Genomic DNA, 18,312 nt, shown 5'->3' on the forward strand with positions numbered 1-18,312 from the left:
TGAAATGAGAATAATGAGTTACAACAACAAATAATTTCCCTCTGGGATTAATAAAGTATTTTTGAATTGAATTGAATTGAATATGATGTTGGAATTAAAGGAACAGCTCTAAAATGGTTTAAATCATATCTATCTGATAGATTCCAGTTTGTAAATGTAAATAATAAATCTTCCTCATACACCAAAGTTAGTCATGGAGTTCCTCAGGGCTCAGTGCTTGGGCCAATACTCTTTACTTTATATATGCTTCCATTAGGTAAAATTATTAAACAGCATGGGATAAATTTTCATTGTTATGCTGATGACACACAATTATATTTGTCATTTAAACCCAAAGAATTCAATCAGTTACTTAGACTACAAGCATGTCTTAAAGACAAAAAAAGCTGGATGACCCTTACTTTTCTCCTTTTGAACACAGACAAGACTGAGGTTTTGGGTTTTGGACCTGAGCACCTTAGGAATGAATTTTTCAGTCTTTCTCCCTCCTTAGATGGCATTAATCTGGCCTCCAGCTCTAATGTTAAAAATCTTGGGGTTATTTTTGATCAGGACATGTCTTTTATCCCCCACATTAAAAACGTTACTAGAACTGCCTTCTTCCACCTGCGTAATATCACTAAAATTAGAAACATCTTATCTAAAAATGATGCAGAAAAACTGGTCCATGCATTTGTCATGTCTAGACTGGACTACTGCAATGGTTTATTATCTGGATTTCCAAATACTTCTTTAAAGCATCTTCAGTTGTGTAGTGAACCTAACCTGATGTCAAATCTGACCAGATGGACAGAAACTGTTATTTCATTGATCTGCATCCAGAAATACAGTTTGACCCATCCTGAGACTTTCTTTCTTGAATTAATCAAGTAGAAAAGACAATTCTCTATGATCATTACTATTTTACAAATGTTTTGATAATCAAATTGTGTTAGTTCACTCAATGTTTACAGGTTGAAGAGAACTACTCATTTTTATTTACATAAACAGTAAGTAATGATTTTTATTCCTCATTCTAAGAAGAAATCAGGTTAATATGCATTTCTTGATTTTCTGTCTTCAATGAGCAAATTTGTAAGTGTGTTAGAGTTCGAGGTTCGGTCAACTAAAAGTTTACTGAAAAGAAATGTCATGTTTAACTTTTACAGCAGATAATAGGAGTAGAGACTCCACGAAGTCTGAAGTTCTCCAATAATCTTTCTGTCTGTCACTAAAACAATCCTTGACTTTTCATAACACCTTACATCATAAACCACACCTCTGTTCTGGTCTATCCACCAATTAGAAAGCTCTCAAATGAACCGGAAGTCGACCCATTTAAATGTGGCAACTTCCCAGTTCAAGTCTCTGGGTGCGCTCTCGGATGCAGCTCATGGAGTTTTTCAGAGCTTGAAAGTTTTCCTGGAGAAGAGTTCCAGACTTTAACTCTCTGAAGAGAGTTAAAGAGTTCAGAGTTCTTGGATGCTAACGCAGGCGTCCAGGATGCTTCTTGAATCCAGAATGCAGGGACGATTTTGGGAATTATAACTTCTGTTTGGATAACCTCGCATGACTCTCGAAGTATTTTAGCTGTTCTCAACGGAGACGCTGAAAGAGTCAAAGGAAGGACTTCACGCCGACCTGACATATCATCAACCAGGTAAAAGTTCTACTTCGACCAAGCGTACCGTGGCCAAGCTGAGATCTGAAGGAGCGTGCACGTTTCTGGTCAAACAGATAAATTCCCTCACACATCTCTCTGTAAGATAAATCTCCATTTTCCATCTTAAACTCTCCTTTCTCCTAAAATCATTACAGATATTTTAGAAATATCTGAAGCAAAGTTCTCAATCACCGCCGTGTGAATTGATGTCTGCTGTTCTGCTGAGAAGTGAGGACAGTCGCCGTATTGTCCCACTTCCTGTGAAACTAGCCATGTTATTGTTTTCATATTTTGCCAAATTAATGTAAATGTTTGATGTTAAACTTTGATTCTGCAAATAAATGACCGCATTCATTTTGATGGGTCAAAGATAAATAACGTCTCTCGTTACATTTCTGTTAAATTCAATGCACGACATGTACACAGTCAGAAAAATGAAGAACTCGCGAAATGTATGAATATATCCTGCATATGTCATACTACAGTTGATCCAAAATGCTGCTGCCAGAGGCTTAACTGGAGTTAGTAGGAGAGATCATATTTCTCGTTTTAGTTTCTCTCCACTGGCTCCCTGTCAAATCCAGAATAGAATTCAAAATCTTACTTTTAACCTACAAAGCTCTCAACAACCTGGCTCCATCTTATATTACAGATCTTATTGTTCCATATTTTCCTAACAGAGCACTTCGCTCTCAAACTGCAGGTTTACTTGTGGTTACTAGAATTTACAAAAACAGAATGGGAGGCAGATATTTCAGTTATCAGGCTCTTGTGGAACCAACTTCCAATCTCTGTCCGTGAGGCAGACACATTATCCAGTTTTAAAACTAGGTTTAAGACTTTCCTTTTTGCTAAATCATATTGTTAGGGTCGGCTTGGTTTTCCTGAGCTGTCCCTTAGTTATGCTGCTATAGGCTTAGACTGCTGGAGGACAAACTGACCACAATTTTCACTCTGCTACTGTTTTTACTTACTCTGCTCAACCTGTTTTGTATTTGTAATTATTTTTTTATCCTTAACATGTGTTTTTTGTCTTTCAGATATACCTGGACCTATACCTGGACCTACCATTCTGTGTTCGTTTGTCTCTACTTCCTGTCCTCTCAACCAGCCGGTCAAAGCAGATAGCCGCTTGTCCTGAGCCTGGTTCTGCTGGAGGTTTCTTCCTTTTAAAAGGGAGTTTTTCCTTTCCACTGTTGCCACTGTGCTTGCTCAGGATGGGAGACTGCAAAGAAGCCAAGATTCAACTTGTCTGCTGGATTCCTTAGATAGAGAACTTTACTAATTGGCTTTTATGTATGCGAATATTTCTGTAAAGTGCCCTGAGACAACTTTGTTGTGATTTGGCATTATATAAATAAACTGAATTGAATTGAATTGTTCACTCTGTGTTAGCGTTAGCAGTTCACAAGCCTCACGGCGGCTCTGCTCCTTTATCCTCGAAGAAGGTTTTCTGAATTAATACTGCAGCGCATGGAATCATTCTGAAGTTCACGTGACTTGCAGCCAAGAATGAATGTTTTTTTCTGCAGACCGAGCCAGGGGTAGCCTCGCTTCACCTATGTCGCGCGCTGCTTCCTGACCGCTCCAGTGCCAACGCGCGCTCCCGCGGCGTCAGCAGCCCCACAAGCCTTCACAGTGGCTCAGCTCATACATCCTCGAAGAAGGGGGTTTGTCTGAATTAATATTGCAGCTCGTGGAATCACTCAAAAGCTCACGTGACCCGCAGCAAACGATGAACGTTTTTCTGCAGACCGGGCCAGTGGTAACCCCGCTCCACCGTTGGCGCGCGGTGCCTCCTTACCGCACCAGTGCCAACGCGCGCCCCCTCGGCAATCCTGGCTTAAAGCGTTGCATGAGGACACACACACACGACCCTCAGGGCGCGTCGACTCATATGTGCACCCGCTTCCGAGTGTTACACCGAGCAGCTGCACACAACGTGATCATCAGCGCGCTCCAGCTCACATCAGCATGTATGTGAGTTTTCACAGCATAAATGCGTGCCCGCTTTATAGCTTATAACGGGTGGCAATGAACGCGCGCCTCCAGACGGATGGACGAATCGTTTTCATCCGGGATTCACGCTGCAGTTCAGCTCAAACCCCGGTGTGGAGGAACTCTGTGACGTTTTTTTTCTGTCATTTATGAACAGATCTCGTCCCCTCTAGTAGAAGCTCAGGAAATTCTTTTTTGAAATGTAATTTCTAGAATCTCAGATGGAGGGGAAACACAAGGTCTCTCTCATCACTTCCTGGTCCCAATGAACTGGAAAGATGAGATTTATTCTAGATTGTCAATTTTCTGAGCTGTGAGAAACAACACTCCATTATGCGCTCGAGTCGCTTTAATTCTGCGTTATCTGGACACCTGCCGTTGAGCAGCTTGTACAGACAGGGGGCAGCAGTGCAACTCACGTGAATCGGTTGAGTGATATCAGCTGTTTTCCGTCAGCAGATCTACGTCACACACATTTAATAAGCTGTGGAGCCGCTGTGGCTTCCCACACAGCAGCCTTTTAAATGTTTTGGAGTGTCGCACGGGGTCTTTGAATGTGACTCAACACTGACCTTGAGCTACAGAATCATCAGAGTTTGTGATTCTCAGACAGCAAGTGACTGTTGCACACATACTAGCAGGAAATGTATGCATTTTTTCAACCCATGTGCCACATTGTGAGACAGATGCTGTGTGGGACACATCCAATCTGTTCTCTATTGGAGTGGTTACATCTCATGTATTCCACCCAGAACTAGGACTCAGACACGGTAGAATCCTGCCAGCGTCTGCGGACGTGTAGCAACACGAGAGAACGCTCAATGTCAATTATAATTAGCGTGGAGACATAGGACGATCCACCGCTGGGTGGACATGCCTGCTCACAGCCTGTGGTCGTAATGCCTTTCACCTTCTTCTCTCCCTCTGGTATCACGGTTTTCTGAACCGAACTCAGGAGGAGGGACTGACGGCTCCTCTGCCCCAAGTGCGTGAATGCATCATGGTTCCCAGGCCTACGACATCTTTTATCAGGGCGCTCGTGGAACCTGCCGTGGAGGGGGGACGCTTCCTTCCAGGCGGGAGGAACGATCAGGAATTAATCAGATTAGGCCAGCACCTGTGGTTTGGCCGCTGTGCAGATCTTTGAGAGGATGGATCTCTCGCAAGATGTAGTGCGTACGATTCAGGAGTCACGTGCTGCATCCACCACAGCGCTGTTCACATCAAGTGGTCAGTTTTCCAACGCTGCTGTACAGAAAGGCGTAGAGGCCACTTCATGTCCACTGGACGACATGCTGTCTTTCTGCAGCAGCCGAAGGACAGAAATCTGGTGTCCAGCACAACTATTGTATGCTGCAACCGTGTTTTTCTTTTGTCTCAAAGTTGTCGTAGACAGAACAACCTTTAATCATCCTCTGACAGAGCATTTTGTCTCAGATTGATATAGCGGCTATGGGCCTGTTGTGACACGGAAAACGTTCAGTGTCATTTATGCGCTTCTCTGAGCCCATGAGACGAACCACCGCTGGGGGGTGGATACGTTTGTCCACAGTCCATGGCCCAAAATGCTTCTGTACGCGTCTTTTCTCCACCTCCTCTGATCTTACGGTCTTTGAACCGAGCTCTGGAGGAGGGATTGACAGCTCTCCAGGTGGCCCCGAGCGCTGGGTGCACCATGGTTTCCAGTCCTGAAACGCCTGCTGTCGGGGTGCCCGTGGGAACTGCCGTAGAGGGAGGACGCTCCCCTTCCAGGCAGGAGGAGCGACCAGGAGTTACCCAGAAATAGGCCAGCACCTGTGGTCTGGCCGTTGAACGAATCCACTTACAGAGGATGGGTTGCCCACAGTATGTAATGCGCACAATTCAGGTTTCTTGTGGTGTATCTACCACAGCGATGTACACATCAAAGTGGACAGCTTTTCAGTGCTGGTGTACAGAGAAGGATGTAGAGGCCTCCTCATGTTCTTTAGGTGGCATGCTGTTCTTTCTGCAGCAGCTGATGGACAGAAATTTGCATCCAGCACGTTTAAAACATACGCTGCAGCCATCTCTTCCTGACATGAAGGTTTCTGAGACAGAACAGGTTTTATCATCCTCTGATGAAACGTTTTCTAAAAGGTGTACAGAGACGCAGGTCTGTCCCACACCCACTTGTTTCCAGTAGGATTTAATACTGGTCCTGCAGGTCATGATCAAAGCTTCATTTGAGCCTTTGGATCAGGTTCCACTTAAATTCTTGTCTCCTTAAACAGTACTGCTGCTGGTTTTAACACCCGCTAAGAGAGTGAGTGTTTTTATCTGCCCTCTCTGTCGCTCCGTCATGTCTCAGAAATTAGGCTGACGGCAGATCAGCTGATTTTAGATCAACCCAGCTTTTATGCCTAATACATCACGAGCTCTTTTAATCAAGAGCGATATCGTTGGAGGGGTTGTTCCCCCCCCCCCCCCCCCCTTTTCACACAGATCAGATGAAGTAACGTCTTTTATCTTCTCTGTCCTGTGCGGGCGTTGACGTGTTACATAGCGTGCACAGCTGCAATGCGTCAACATTTGTTTGTGCATTATAGAGATGCATCTGCAGGTCACCCGTTATCCACCCAGCGCTTGTCACACTGGCTGTGCGAGACTATTTCTGAAGCCTATAGAGCATCAGAATTAGAGTCTCCGGTCAACCTCAAAGTACACTCTATCAGGGGTATTGTTTTCTCGACTGCTTTACATAATGGTATGTCAATGCAGGATATTTTGCACTGTGGCCGCGTGGTCAACACCCTGCTTATTACTCGCCTTTATTTAGGTGATGTGACGGCCTGTTCCATGACACATTCTGCCCTTAGTGTTTACAGAATGAACATTGTTATTTCATGGAACTCCGTTTTATTCACATCTGTCTGCATGCATTACAGTGTGAGATGTTATCAATCACAAGTTGTGACTGTTATTTGATTCTATTGTCATTAATCAGTTCACGACTATTGTTACCAATCAGTTCATCTGATTAATAATCAACTCTCTTGTTATTATTAATCTGTTCATACGGTTCAGCCGTAAACCGGTTGGTTCATGGCTTTTTTCAGCGTTTTTCCCTCCCCGTTGATGTTTCTGGGGCGTTCATGCATTCAGAATGCATAGTTACACAACATGCGTCTGTGCATGGCACATAATTACGCAATGCGTAATTATGCACATGGGAGCTGAGTGATTAGACTTTTTTGGGCAAGCTTCTGCTTCATACGGTGTTCGAATGGACCCAGTGAGGCGAGGACCACATCGGCTTTGCCCTTTACCCACTAAAGCGAAGGCCTTAAAGGGCAAAGCTTATACGAAATAGAACGTTGGTTACGTACTGTAACCCCAGATTCTATGAGTATAAGCGTAGCTCTTTAAGCGTCGAGCCTCACTGGCTCTTAAATGGCTGAAGGAAAAGCTATTTTGGGAGCCGATTTCCCGCTCTTAACGTAATTTATACGGACCGGGTGGGGCCCACACAGCAGGTGGGCGTGGACTAAATTTTTTCAGTGCTTATGGTGCACATAACGGGATAAACCCACTAAAGCGAAGGCCTTAAAAGGCTACGCTTATACTCATAGAATCTGGGGTTACAGTACGTAACCAACATTTTTGTAGTGTTGTATTTGCTGCTGCTCCATACACTATGCATCCATAGTCCAAAGTCGATCTCATTAGAGCGCTGTAAATATTTAAAAGTGACTGTTTATCTGCTCCCCAGTTATTTCCTGCCACTGCTTTCATTAGATTAATTACTTTCTTACACTTTGTTTCCACCTGTTTTAAATGTGTTTGCCATGTGTATGAACTGTCTAACTATAAACCAAGATATTTAAATTCACTAACCATTTTAAAGGTTGTCCATTTAATAATAAATTTCCAATATTTATTTTCTTTTTGTTTATCGTCATGTAGCAGGTTTTGCTTACAGATAGTTTGAAACCCCATTCATATGACCAGTTCTCTATTTGATTAATTGCTTTTCTTACGCTTTTAACTACATGTGGAACATTTCTCCCCCTCACCATATTGCTCCATCATCTGCATATAAAGCAGATTTTATGCCTCTGTCAAGCTTTGCAAATATGTCGTTAATCATAATGTTGAATAAAACTGGACTAATTACACTGCCTTGAGGGGTGCCGTTTTCAACTTTTGAAGTGTCTTGATAATTCACCCCCAACTTTTACTTTAATTGTCCTATCCTGAAAGAAGCTGGCAATCCAGTTATACATTCTCCCATCTATTCCCATTTGTTCTATTAGCAGCCCTTCCCTCCACATATAATCACATGCTTTTTCTATGTCAAAGAATACTATGATCATAATTTCTTTTATTTTTAGTGTTTTTTCAATATCATTACACATTCTTAATAGAGCATCTACTGTGGACCGACCAGTTCTAAAACCACATTGATAATTACTAATAAGTTCTCTTTTTTCCAGGACATACATTAATCTGTTTACTAATATTTTCTCCATCAGTTTACATAAATGAGAAGTTAATGCTATGGGTCTGTAATTGTCTGAACTTGTTGGATCTTTCCCTGGTTTATTAAATGGTAGAATTATGGCTCCTTTCCAGCTCTTTGGTACCGTTCCTTCTTTCCATATTTTATTGAATAGTTTTAGAATGATATTTAACGTTGTTTCCAGTAGATGTCTAAACATGACATAACACAGGCTGTCCTCTCCTGGAGCTGAAAATCCTGTATCTTTTAACGTCATTTTGATTTCTTTTATAGTTATATGTTCATCAAGTGTTGACATGGATCTGTTTTTCTTCTGACCTACATTACTGAGTGTTTTGAGTTTTTGTTCCTTCTGCTGCCGGTGATCATTATCTAGATGTTCTCCACTGTGAACTGCAGCAAACGCCTCACCCAGAGAATCAGCCTTGTCTTTATTTGAAACCATTATCTCATTATTTTTAATCAGCGCTGGAATTTTAACCTCAATTCTTTTCCCACTCATTTTCTTAATCATTGTCCACACCTGTTTTATATTAATTTTATATCCTATGGACAAACAGTAATCTCTCCAAGTTTCTTTTTTGCCTCTTTAATAGTCCTACGAGCTACTGCCCTTTTCTTTTTAAAATCTATAAGGTTTTCTTCATTCATATTTTTCTGTAAGGTTTTTAGAGTCTTGTTTCTTTCTTTAATTGCTTCACTACATTCATCATTCATTGTGGGGGAGTGGTGGCGCAGAGGTTTAGAAAATGGGCTTGTGATCAGAAATTTGCAGGTTCATCTCCTGGTACCGTCAACATAAAAAAAATAAAATAAAATGTGGGTGGAAAAGGTGAAACACCCACACCTCCCTCCACCCTCACTCACCCCACTCTGGGCCCCTGAGCAAGGCCCTCAACCCCCACCTGCTCCCTAAACAGGTCTCTCTTGAAAATGAGTTCTCGTGGCTCAATGAGACTACCTGGATAAATAAAGGGTAAATGAAAAAAACAAATAAAATTCCACCATGGAACCACTTTTGATTTTCTTTTTATTACTACTTTTGGAATGATTGAGTTTGCTGCATTTAAAATCAGTTTTGTTACCTGGTTATTGCATTCATCAATGTTTCCTTTTAAGATTTACTAAATGACTATTTTTCTCACAATTAATTTTAAAAGTTTCCCAGTTAGCTTTCTTAAAGCACCATCTGGTTGAGATTATTTCCTCTTTATTGGTTATACTGTCATTTATAATTGTACTAACAGGAAAGTGGTCACTCCCCAGTGTAGTATCTCCATTTATACTCCATTCACAGGATTTTGCAAGTTTATCTGATACTAAAGTTAAATCTAAACATGAAACTGAACCTTTATTGATATTAAATCGTGTGCCATGACCATCTTTAAGACAAACCAGTGATCTTTCATCCAGCATTTCTTCAATAATGGTGCCGTTACTGTCTGTTTTGCTGCTACCCCATAGGCTATTATGAGCATTAAAATCTCCACACCATATTTCTCTCCTATTTATACCTCCACATATTTCCTTAAATACATCACTTTCTAGGTTTTTACATGGGTTATAAAAATTAATTATCTTAATATGTCTAATTATTTTTAAGTTGTAAATTTCAATGCTAACACATTCATATTCTGTTGAGTTGTAAATTTCCTTATATGCTTTACCATCCTTAATAAATGTTGCACACCCAAGTACTTGAAGTCCTGCACCTTTGTGAACACTGCTCCTTGTAGCCTCACTGTTCCACTGGCCTCCCTCTCATTCACACACATGTACTCTGTCTTACTATGGATGACTTTCAATCCTCTTCTTTCAAGTGCATACCTCCACCTCTCCAAGTTCTCTTCCACCTGTTCCCTGTTCTCACCACAGATCACGTCATCTGCAAACATCATAGTCCATGGAGATTCCTGCCTGACCTCATCTGTTAGTTGGTCCATCACCAGAGCAAACAAAAAGGGACTCAGAGCCAATCCTTGATGTAATTCCACCTCCACCTTAAATCTGTCACTCCTACAGCACATCTCACTACTGTCCTGCTGTCCTCATACATGTCCTGTACCAGTCTAACATACTTTTCTGCCACTCCAGATTTCCTCGTGCAATACCACACCCCTTCTCTTGGCCCTATATCATATGCTTTTTCTAAATCCACAAAGGCACAATGGAGTTCTTTCTGACCCTCCCAGTACTTCTCCATCAGTATTCTCAATCAAAGAAGGCATCTGTGGTGCTCTTTCTTGGCATGAAACCATACTGCTGCTCACAGATAGTCACCTTTTGTCTAAGTCTTGCTTCCACAACTCTCTCCCAGATCTTCATCGTGTGGCTCATCAACTTAATTCCCCTGTAGTTGCTACAACTCTGTACATCACCCTTGTTCTTAAAAATGGGCACCAGCACATTTCTTCTCCATTCCTCAGGCATTTTCTCACCCTCATATATGCCATTGAATATTTGAGTCAAAAACCTCACTGCCATCTCTCCAAGACATTTTCAAACCTCCACTGGTATGTCATCAGGTCCTACTGCCTTCCCCTTCTTCATTCTTTTCAGAGCTTTCCGGACTTCACCCTCACTAATCTTTTCCATTTCCTGGTCCACAATTTATATGGCCTCTACTCTTCTTTCTCTTTCATTCTATTCATTCATTAGCTTCTCCAAGTACTCCTTCCATCTTCTTGTCACACTCTCCTCACTTGTTAGAACATTACCATTCCTATTTTTAATAAGCGTAACCTGTACTTCCCTCTTTGCTCTATGTCCTATCTCCTTATATTCCTGTCTCCTCTCTTCAATCCTCTCATTGTCATATTTCTTCTTGGCTAACCTCTTTCTTTGAACGGCATCCTGAAATTCACTATTCCACCACCAGGTTTCCTTATCATCCATTCTCTGTCCAGATGACACATCAAGTACCTTCCTACCTATCTCTCTAATTATTGTTGCTGTAGTAGCCCAGTCATTTGGAAGCTCTTTCTTACCACCCAGAGCCTTTAACAGCTCCTCTATGAATTTCTCACAACATTCTTCTTTCTTCATCTTCCACCATTTGGTCTTCTCTGATTTTACTCTTTTTCTCTTCTTCACACTCTACACACAACCTTCCAAAGCTGTCTGGCCACGCTCTCCCCTGTCACATCATTACAGTCCCCAATCTCCCTCAGGTTTCCTCTTCTACACAGAATGTAGACCTGCATACTCCTTCCTCCACTTTTATAGGTCACTCTATTTAAGTTCCTCCCTCTTTTGGAAATAAGTGTTGACTACAGCCATTTCCATTCTCTTGGCAAAATTCACCACCATCTGTTGTTCCTGGTTTCTTTCCTCAACACCAAACCTACCCATCACTTCCTCAAACCTTCTTTTTCCTTCACCAACATGTCTATTCAGGTCTGCTCCAATCACCACTCTTTTCTCTCTGGGAATACTCTCTATCCCTTCATCCAGATCTTTCCAAAATGTACCTTTCTCCTCCTCATCACATCCAACCAGTGGAGCATAACCACTGATGATGTTTAGCATCAAACCTTCTACTTCTATCTTCAGGCACATCACCCTATCTGACACGCTCTTCACCTCTACTACATTCTTTGCCAACTCCTCCTTCAGGACCAATCCTACTCCATTTATCTTTCTATCCACACCATAGTAAAACAGTTTGAACCCTGCTCCAATGCTGTGAGCTTTGCTGCCCTTCCACTTGGTCTCAGGGACACATAAAACATCTACCTTCCTTCTCTGCATTATGTCAGCCACCTCTCTATGTTTGCCTGTCATTGTCCCCACATTTAGAGTTGTAACCCTCAGTCCTACATTCTTCGCTTTCCTCTTCTCCCTGTCTCCTGACACATTTCCCTCCTTGTGGTCTTCGACTAACAGTAGAACAATTTCCACCGGCACCCTGTTTGTCAACAGCACCAGTGGCGGTCGTTGTTAACCCGGGTCTTGACGATCCAGTATGGTTTAGCTTTGATGAACTCGCATTATGATTTTGGCAATGGTGTTTTACATTGGATACCATTCCTGACACAATCCTCACCATTTACCTGGGCTTGGGACCGGCACAAAATATACACTGGCTTGTGCTCCCTAGTGCCTAGTTTGCCTGCTCAGTAGACAAAGTATTAAATTCAGTTTGGAGTAGGAAATATTGTATCATTAGATTATCTGAGGGGGAATGGCTATATTCTCTGTCTAATTGTAATATATCATCCGTTAATGGTCCTAGCCGTACCGAACCCTTCTTTTTATTGTTTGCACAATAAGAAATAATTTGACCCCTCAGGTAAGCCTTTAATACCTCCCAGACTGTAGAGTGACATTCCTGGCATTCGGTTGACGTCAAGAAAATAATTCAATTTCAGATGTGAGAAGTTTGATAAAGTCTTCCTCAGATAGGAGTAAGGAGATTAATCTCCAAGGACGATATACAGATTTTGTGACCGGGATGAGCAGTTTCATAATAAGTGGACTATGGTCCGAGATGACCATTGCCCCATAGTCACATTCTTTCACCAAAGGCAGAGATTGTTGATAAAAAAAAATTAAAAAAAAGTCGATTTGGGAGTACGTCTTATGGACTGGGGGAAAAAATTAGTATGATCTTGAAGTAGGGTTACGGAAGCACCACATCAGCCAGGCTATATGATTCATGGACTGAACTGATTAATTCAGTGGACTTAGTCAGAGTAGTTTAACCCATCGAACTATGGTCAAGAGATGAAAGCACACAATTTGTGTCACCACAAGGTTATGTGTGGACATACTGTATTGATATGTTTGAGAAGAGGTTATTAAAAATGTAGAGTCATCCCAGTTGGGAGCTTATACAGAGACCAAGATCACTGGCAGTGTTTATAACTTCCCCACCACTATAACATACCGTCCAACATTATTAGCATGCACACTCGAGGCTGTAAATTGTACCTGCCTACCAACTATATTAGCTACCTCTCTTGATTTGAATTAAAAATTGGACTGAAACACCTGACCATACCATTTTCAAACAAAATTTCCTCTATCAGCAGAGCACTCAGGGGTCTCCTGTAAAAACACAATATCAGTGTTCAACTGCTTTAATTCTGACATAATTTTCCAGAATTTTACTGGATTGTTAAGGGATTTCACTTTCCAGCTTACACACTTAACTAAGCAGTCACTAGAGTGGTCAACATCCTTAACATTGGTCATAACTGAACAGCAAGAAATAATTTACACACAAAATGTCACAAGCCAATACCTGATACAACAAACAAAAAAGCCCAAAAAACTGATCTGGTATAAACCCACTCCTCTCTCCTACCCGAACACAGAGAAAACAAAAAGGTCAAGGTCAAGGCTTCTTTATTGTCATTCGCATCTCATGTGGTACATGTGATAGAATGAAATTGTGGACACAAGGTCCCAGTTACATCCATCAAAAGTATAAATAGTAAATGAAAAACAGTAATAAGATCTAAGATATGAACTAAGAAATACACTAAACTAAGAAATATGCTAAACACTTAATAGTGCAAAAACAATATGCCAAACAACAGTAAAACAAACATGAGTTTGTGTGAGCAGATGAGTACAAATGAATACAGCAGCATGAAATAAATCAGCAGCATGAGATCAGCAGCATGGATAGTCAGCAGCACATATCAACAATCAAGTGGCATTAAAATTAAAAATGGCAGTCAAGTGGCAAAAGCCACTGTCAACAAAAATCCACTCATTTGTCCTTACCCTAGAGAACACAATATGACCATCTGGGCTCCTATCTGCCCACATACGATATAATAGTAACTAAAAAAAACACAAAAATAAACAACAAAATATCCGTAAATATCAAACGTGTACAGTAATCAACTCAGAGCGTTAACACTGTAGAATCACTGTCGAATACAAAAAAGAAAAATCAATAATATAAAAGAAAAAAGAAAAAAAACAACGCTCCTACAATAGGGTGTGTACTATCGGTAATCAGTTCAAAGCATTAACATTGTACACTTACCATCCAATACAAACAAAATGTACATACAAGTACCGCCACCGAAGGACCACAGCCAATTATTGAGTCAAACACAAATTTTAGAAAAATATCTGGTCCTGTGGTTTATTTCGAGCTATTTGGATCCTCGCCACCTGTTGCTGGAATGACTTTTTTTTTTTTTTACATATTCCATTGCTTTAATGGAGTTGACACACACCTTCTCCATCCCTCCATGTGTGATGCAAAGCTGTGCAGGAAAAAGAAGATCATACCGGACACCTGGTCAGTTCCGCAGGAGTCGCCTCACCTCCATGAACGTCGTTCGTGCCCTTGCCACTCTTGGGGTGTAATCCGCTGCAATGAATATGGATGATTCATTGTAGTAGATCCGGCCACCGCTGAGCACTCATTGTAATATTTCCACGCATTCTCAATGATAATGAAACCTGGCCATGATAACTATTGATCCACCATCTGAGCCTCTTCTGCCAGGTGTTCGATATACGTGATCAATCAGTGGCAACTTGCCCAGCTTCAGTTATTCCATTAGCATTTTTGCTATCACCATAGGAATGCACTTGCCCACCGACTCAGGAACTCCAATAATCCAACTATTGTTACGTTTCATATTTCCCTCCACGGATTCAAGATGTTTTTTTCAATCCATTGATTTAAGTTTTTAATTCCACCACTGTTTCACACAGATTCTCCATCTCATCCAATCACAAAGATAGCCTGTTCTCATTCCTACTCACACTTGGTTCTCACACTTGGTTTAACTTGGTCAAACTCCGTTCTCAGGTCTGCAGCGGTATTAGCAAGTTCTTCTCGGACCGCCTTCAATTTGCTCTTAATAAAATTAAAATCATCCATCAGAGCTGCTCTTATCTCCTTCCTAATTATTGCTATGACTTAAGATTTAATTGAAGCCAGAATGTCTGACTTTAGAGCCGATTCGACCTGGATCTTCAGAGCCCGGCGAAGGTGGGGTTGATTCACCTGCAAAACATTGGTTACGTATTGTAACCCCAGATTCTATGAATATAGGCACAGCCCTTTGAGGCTATCGCTAGTGGGTTTATCCCTTCGCGCGCAGGGCAGCACTGAATACTTTAGTCCACGCCCACCTGCTGTGTGGGCCTCACCCCCGGTCCGTACAAATTACAGTGAGACCAGGTAATAGGCTACCAAATAGCTTTTTTCTTCAGCCATTTAGGAACCAGTGAGGCCCAGAGCTTAAAGGGCTGCGCCTATACTCATAGAATCTGGGGTTACAGTACGTAACCAACGTTCTATTTTGTATAGGCAATATCGCTAGTGGGTTAAAGGCGAGGTAGGATGTAGTCTATGCCTCACTGGGTCCATTCAGACACAATATGAAGTGCCCGCTTGCACCAAGAAACATTTCATCACTCAGCCTTCTGTGTGCATAATTACGCAGCGTAATTACGCAGCGTAATTACGCGTTCCATGCCCAGGAGCGCGCTGCGTAATTATGCGTTCCATGCACAGGAGAGCCCCGAAGAGAAAAGGTTTCCAACGGGAAAAAGGGAAGGCTGAAAGCAATCCTTCTACTGAGAATGGAAAAAACATAGGTTATAAATTGTAACAATGTAACAGTGAGCAGAGCAGGTCAACAGCTCTTCAATATGAACTGATTAATAACAAATGAACTGATTAGTAATCAAATGAACTGATAGGTAACAGCTGTCATGAACTGATTAGTAACAATAAAAATGGCAGTCGTGAACTTGTGACTGATAATAAATATCTCACACTGTAATTGCATGCAGTCAGATGTGAGTTTAAAACAAAATTACATGAAACAAGTAAGATTCATTCTGTTAGAACACTAAGAACAGAATGGGTCAGAAACATCACGCAGATAGAAGCGAATAAATGAACAAGGTTATGTCCAAGCAGTCGCTGTACAAATGTCCTCCACTGTCATTCCTCCATGCAAAGCTGTAGAGGATGAAATTCCTCTGGTGGAATGAGCTCTGAGATTCTCTGGAGGCTCCAATCCTGATGTCCTGCAAGCTTCAGAAATAGCCTCACACAGCCAGTGTGAGAGGTGCTGAGTGGATAACGGGCGACCTGCAGAAATGTCCCTATAATGCACAAACAGATGCTGAGTCTGGCACAGAGGAACCGTGCATGCTATGTAACATGCCAGCACGCACACAGGACAGAGGAGATGAGACGATGCTTCCTCCTCTGATTTGTGTGGGGGGAGGGGGGGGGGGATAAAACTCCTCCAATGTCATCATTCTCGATTTAAATGAGCTTGTGATGTTTTTTGGTATGAAAGCTGGGTTAGGTCTCAGTGCAGCTGAGCTGCCATTGGCTTGAATCCTGAGGCATGACAAGGCAGCAGAGAGCGCAGATAAATTGCTCACTCTCTTTGCTGATGCTCAGCGGCCAGACCCAAAGGTGCTGGCCTATTTCTGGTTGACTCCTGATCGCTCCTCCCACCTGGAGGAGAGCATCGTCTCTCCACGGCAGTTTCCACGGCTGGCCCGACAACAGACATTGCAGGTTTGGGAACCATGGGGCGCTCACGTGCTCGGGGGCTACCAGGATGGCTGACAGTTCTTCCTCCTGGACTCGGTTCAGAAACCGTGGTATTAGAGGGACTGGAGGAAATGTGTAAAGGAGCATTTTTGGCCACGGGCTGTGGGCAAAAGCATCCACTCCTAATGGTGGGTCATCCCATGGGCTCAGTGAGAACCATAATTGACACTGGGCATTCTCCCGTGTGGCGAACAGATCCACTGCTGCTCGGCCGAACCTGCTCCAAATCCAAGAAATCAGCTCAGGATGGAGGTTTCAGTCTCCATGGCGAGGACCGCCCCTGGACATTATATCCGCTCCTCTGTTCAGGATGCCGGGGATGCACAGTGCTCTGATGAAGAGCAGGTTTTTGTGTGCCCAACGCAGCAGCTGTCTCACAATGTGTAACAGTTGGGCTGAGCGCACGCCTCCCTGCCGGTTTATGTAAGCTGCAGTGACTCTGTTTTCTGTGTGGATCAGAACATGTTGATTCCGAAACAGGGGAGCAAAATGCTGAATCACATTCCAAACTGTGAGACATTCCAAAACGTTTATATGATCTGATGTGTGAGCTGGTCACAGCACCCCCACCGCCTGAGACAGGCACGTTCCTCCCCAGCCTGACAGGGACGTGTCTGTGAAAACTGAGACGTGTGACATAGGCCTGCTGATAGGAACTCCCTCTGACAGAGCAAGAGGGTTTCCCCAGTGATTCAGGTCGGTTCCCACGGAGGGGGGCACAGAGATCATCCGCCTCTTCTGATGCACTGGACCTATGCGCAGGCAGGCAAACCATCTCTGAAGGCGTCTCATGTGGAGTAAACCCAGCGGAACCACAGCGTGAACTGAGGACATCATATCCAAAAGTTTCATGATCGAGACAACCGTTACTACCCTGCTGGGTTTTATGTGGCGGAGCTGAGCTGTCAGAGCTTCGGCTCTCGGCTGTGATAAGTGGGCTCTCATAGTGACTGAGTTTAACTCCACTCCCAGATAAATGATCATCTGGGCCGGGAGAACCGAACTCTTTTCCCAGTTTATGGCAAAACCCAGGTTCAGCAGGTGTGACATCAGTGCTTTGGTTTGTGCAGCTGCTTCCTGTCTGGATCAAGTTAACAGCAGCAGATAGTCCAGGTAAAAAATAATTCTCATTCCTGCTCTGTGTAACGGCTGCAGAGCCGTCTCCACGCATTTCGAAAAAAGTGCATGGATCGAGGGAATAGCCGGAAGACAGCTTGTTGTACTGGTACTGGGTCCCTTGGAAGGAAAAGCGCAGGAAATTCCTGTGTTTCGGAATGATTGGTATGTGAAAATAAGTGTCTTTTAGATCTATGGAGGTAAACCAATCGTTCTGGTGAATGTTGTCCAACAGCTGTTTGGTTGTCAGCGTGTAGAATTGTCTCTCCATGATCGATTTGTTGAGCATGGACAGGTCGAGGATGGGTCTCATTCCTCCGGTCTTTTTCGGGACCAGGAAGTAACGTGAGTAATACCCTGTGTTTTCCTCTCCAATGGGAACCCTGGAAATTACATTTTTTATCAGTAATTCTTGAACTTCTGAGTGAAAATACGAGATCTGTTCTGGAGATGACAGAACTGTCTCTATAATCCCTCTGAATGGTGGGGATTGAGCTGCGAACTGTAGCGTGTAACCCCTGC

This window comes from Nematolebias whitei, chromosome 1 (assembly GCF_014905685.2).
Source record: "Nematolebias whitei isolate Nwh7 chromosome 1, NemWhi1, whole genome shotgun sequence".
Taxonomy (NCBI): Eukaryota; Metazoa; Chordata; class Actinopteri; order Cyprinodontiformes; family Rivulidae; genus Nematolebias; species Nematolebias whitei.